A 5,189-nucleotide genomic window follows, 5' to 3' on the forward strand; every position below is an offset into this window, starting at 1 on the left:
TAGTGTTGCATACCTGTTTTTGTAGATTCTTGGTGTCTTCTTGTTGATCTTTCATATTTTCTTGCTGATTCATAGCTTGCTTATCTTCCATAGCTTTCCTGTATTTTATCTTTGAGTATTTTTATTTCTGTAGGTATTTCTTGAGAGAAGAGAGAGGAGAGAGAAGCCCTTGGCTTGAAGAGGTAGCCTGTTTTTATTTCATAATCGAAAGACTTATTTATAATATTACAAAATGACTTTTACTATTCATGAACGACCTTTACTGTTCATGAATCTGACTCTTGACTCTTACTATTCATGAACGACCTTTACTGTTCATGAAAACTGACTCTTGACTCTTACTATTCATGAACGACCTTTACTGTTCATGAAAACTGACTCTTACTATTTACTTTACGACTTTTTACAAAAAACAAAATAACATAAAGAAAAGAAAGGAATCTAATATCTCTTTCATATTATTTTGTCTGCCATATCTCTTTGTCTAGCTTGTCGTCTTCTTCTTCAGTAATCTTCTTCTTGTTTATTCCAGTTGTACGTCTGGAACAATATTATCTTCTCCTTTGCATTTTGAGCATATGTGATCTGGATATTTGTGACTGATTAACTTGCAATATCTTGTTAATAATTCTGGAGAAATAAAATTTGTCCTTATAGCTCTTGTAGTTGTAGATTGTTCTGGCTTCAAAAGACTTAAGACCCATTGTCTTAATTCTTCCATATCTGGTTCTCGTATTTCTCTACAGTTTGAATATATCATTGTCTGTTCTCTTGAATAATAACTCCAAATAGCATTCTGGTTTAGGTAGTTGTTTGCTAGTTCATTTAGTATAGTGGATATTCCGATAATCCTTTTATTTGCATAAAAGTCTGGAATATTTATTTTTTCTATCTCTTCTTGTTCTTCTATTTTTTCTGGTACTAACATCTCCCTTGTAAGTCCGATCTTGATAACTTGTATGATGGGTTTTATTTCTTCATATAGTATCTCTGCTGTAGCTGAACAGAATCGTATATAGAATAATGTTCCTTTGGTTATTCTTTTGTACTGCATAAATGCTCTATATACTTCTGGTATGGTAGCTATTTCTTGTCCTGTCTGTGTATATACTGTGTCTAGTAATCCGTAATTGTAGCAAGTAGCTACTAGTTTTGCATTTGTATTTGGTAGTGCTATTAGTTTATTATATCCTGTTAGATAATGAGTGACATAATCTTCATCTGGATTTTGAGTAGTTTGGATCTTGGATTTTTATTTAGGAAATTTTGTATTTTGTATATGTTATCTATATATGTACGGGTTATATGGTTGTATGTCTTTTTGGCTTGGTTCAGACTTTCTTTGTAGGTGTTTATCTGTGGTGGTAGGAATATTTCTTTTTGGGTATTTTTCTGTATGAACGGTTTTGAAAATAAATTATTCATATTTGTATTTGTATATCTAGGTTTGATTTCTTCCTTTTTCTTTGCAGATGAACTGCTAGCTGTGCTGCTTCCTGCAACGGCGTTTAACAAACTGTTATGAGTTTTTAGGTGTTTCTCAACGTCACCTTCTAGCTCTGGAATTTTAGAGACTTCCGATCGTCTTATCTCCGCATTTTTCAAGTCATGCTGCTGAAGTCAGTCTCTACTTGAGCAGCAAAGGTAGCATCCTTAAATTTCATGTTCCAATTATGCCTGCCAAAAGAAACAATTACCATCACCATCTCCAGGAAATGATTGCCCATGTTCCAACCTTTCATCCTTGAAACCTATGTGGCATGAACCACCATCATCAACACAATATTGCCTTGAAAGTTCAACAACAGTTGTGGAAGCTAGGCCTGCATGTTCTGTAAACTCAGCCGCTGCTTGAGCAGCAGAGGTAGCATCCTTTAATTTCATGTTCCATTTCAGCCTGCCAACTGAAAAATTACCATTGCCATCTCCAGGAAATGATTGCCCATGTTCCAACCTTTCATCCTTGAAACCTAAGTGTCATGAACCACAATCATCAACACAATATTGCCTTGAAAGTTCTATAATAGCTCTGGCAGCTAGTCTTGCATGTTCTGCAAACTCAGCCGCTGCTTGAGCAGCAGAGGTAGCATCCTTAAATTTCATGTTCCAATTCTGCCTGCTAACAGAAAAATTACCATTACCATCTCCAGGAAATGATTGCCCATGTTCCTACTTTTCATCCTTGAAACCTAAGTGGCATGAACCACCATCATCAACACACTATTGCCTTTAAATTTGTACAACAGCTCTGGCAGCTAGGCTTGCATGTTCTGCAAACTTAGCCGCTGCTTGAGCAGCAGAGGTAGCATCCTTAAATTTCATGTTCCAATTTTGCCTGCCAACAGAAAAATTACCATATCCATGATATGATTGCCCATGTTCCAACCTTTCATCCTTGAAACCTAAGTGGCATGAACCACCATCATCAACACAGTATTGCCTTGAAAGTTCTACAGCAGCTCTGGCAGCTAGGCCTGCATATTCTATAAACTCAGCCGCTGCTTGAGCAGCAGAGGTAGCATCCTTAAATTTCATGTTCCAATTCTGCCCGCCAACAGAAAAATTACCATTACCATCTCCAGGAAATGATTTCCCATGTTCCAACCTTTCATCCTTGAAACCTAAGTGGCATGAACCACCATCATCAAGACAATATGCCTTGAAAGTTCTACAACAGCTCTGGCAGCTAGGCTTGCATGTTCTGCAAAATCAGCCGCTGCTTGAGCAGCAGAGGTAGCATCCTTAAATTTCATGTTCCAATAGAAAAATTACTATTACCATCTCCAGGAAATGATTGCCCATGTTCCAACCTTTCATCCTTGAAACCTAAGTGGCATGAACATCCATGATCAACTCAATATTGCCTTGAAAGTTCTACAACAGCTCTGGCATCTAGGCCTGCATGTTCTGCAAACTCGGCCGCTGCTTGAGCAGCAGAGGTAGCATCCTTAAATTTCATGTTCCAATTCTGCCTGCTAAGAGAAAAATTACCATTACCATCTCCAGGAAATGATTGCCCGTGTTCCAACCTTTCATCCTTGAAACCTAATGTCACGCCCCAAACCTAGGAGCGAGACAAGCACCCTGTGCCTCACCTAACCTAGCGTACCAAATTGCGACTAAGTGACTCTGAACACATAATGTCATACTTTGGCCATGGGGCCACCTTGCAAGACAATTTGCGAAGCAAAATATAAAACTGAATGTAAACTAGCGCTAACTAAATATCAATATAAAGCTAGGCCGACAAGGCCGTCATAGCTACTACCAGCTGACAAACCACCAATTTATACAAACCCAACATACTGCACTAACCAACAGGATATGCCTACAAGCCTCTACTGATAGATGTACTGTGATCGGAACAGGGCCCCGACCTACCCATAACATATATACAGATATACATAAGATGTACACAAAACTCTAGACCTGGCAACTCCGAAAGACATGGAGCTTACCGATCAGGCGGAACTCGGGAAACACCTACTGAGGAGGTCTACCCGTCTGTCTGTCTGAACCTGCACGCATGAAATGCAGCGCCCCCCAAAAAGGGACGTCAGTACGAAATAATGTACCGAGTATGTAAGGCAATAAAATAACTGAAATCTGAAACTGAACTGATAATATGATAACTGAAATTAACTGGGAGTCAAAGATGATCTGGAGATATACTTACCTGCTGATACTGACTCAACTCCTTCAATATAGTAAGTAAAATAATTGTACGGCCTTATAAGGCTCGGTATATATAACTGCTCTGCCATAGTAGGCTCGCTCATAGGCGCTCGACCATACTAGGCTATGTATCTCGACCATGCTGGGCTCGCTCATAGGCGCTCGGCCACAGTAGGCTCGGTATATAACTTTCCATCTGATCAGAGGTTGCCCAATAGGGGCCTGCCCACCGATTATAGCTCGATGGTAATGAAAATACTGTAATTCTGTATATATAGGCTTGCTGCTCTCTTGACTAGAAGAAGACAATACTAAAATTGAATATAGAGTCATGATAAGGAATAATATTGTAACTTATGAGACTAGAATAGTGTGAATAAATTCATGAATACGAACTTCTCTTTATGTCTCATTATTAACACATGTAGCTACGAGATCATGCCAAAATGAAGGAAGGCTTAGCCTTAACATACCTTATCACAATCTTTCCAATCACCAAGTTGAACTCACCTCTTCACACCTTAATCTACAAGAATGATAATAATACTATCGTTAAGTTACGAAAGGTACAACTATCGCACAACGAACGACAAACCTATTTTGTATTAAAACGGGCAGCATCTCCCCTATAATATGCCCTTTCTCCAAATTCAAGATAACACCAACAATACAAGAACAGAACAATAACAACATATATACATCATTTTCCAGCCCTATATACACCATCAAATACTACAAAACAGCCCAACACACCCCAATCTCTTCGTACACAAAACGACCACCGTAGTAGTGTCAAACGACCCGAAAATGTTATGACGAACGACCAGCCAACCACCCTACATTTATATGGTGTTTATAAACCCCCTTCCTCCTCCAAAACTCCACAAAATAGTAGTAAAACACGCAGCCCAACAGCAACACAAAACAGTCCACAAAACAGTCCGCTACAAGTGAATAACTCGAACTCACGGCTTCCGATCACCGTCCCGTGAGTTCTTACAAGTATAGAACGACTTACCATGAATTTACAGCAGAAAAAATGGATGAAAGAGAGCAGTAAACTCACCTTATTTGTTGGATAACTCAGCTCCTATCTTGGTTCTTCAAACTCTAAGTTTTACCTCCAATTGGAACTTGAAAGGGAGAGAAAATCAATTAGGGTTTGTGGGAAATATTTGGGAGGATTCTTTGCAGAGCTTATGTCTAGTTATTATTCTCTATTTTAAGTCTAATATATGAAGAAAATAGGCCCTTAAAAGTCCTCTTTGGACGACCCGAAATGGCCCATTTTTGGGCTTTCATTTAAGCAAGTAGGTGACACACCTACTTGTCACCTAGCAGCTTGCGCAGTGTTGCAAAAATGCCCATATCTCTCTACTCCAATGTCGTATTGACAAACGGTTTAATGCGTTGGAAACTAGACTCATAGATCTTTAATTTGATGGGTGGAACACCCCATAACCCTAAGTATATTGGGAGAAAATCGCAGTTACATTTGACCCAAAGTTTCAGTA

At 38.8% G+C, this 5,189-nt stretch overlaps 1 pseudogene; it reads right to left on the reverse strand.

The window, feature by feature from the left end:
- Positions 1–234: 234 nt before the first annotated feature.
- LOC138903943 (uncharacterized) lies at positions 235–1,596 on the reverse strand (annotated as a pseudogene).
- Between the last annotated feature and the right edge of the window lie 3,593 nt (positions 1,597–5,189).

The sequence above is a fragment of the Nicotiana tomentosiformis genome, unplaced genomic scaffold, assembly GCF_000390325.3.
Source record: "Nicotiana tomentosiformis unplaced genomic scaffold, ASM39032v3 Un00208, whole genome shotgun sequence".
Taxonomy (NCBI): Eukaryota; Viridiplantae; Streptophyta; class Magnoliopsida; order Solanales; family Solanaceae; genus Nicotiana; species Nicotiana tomentosiformis.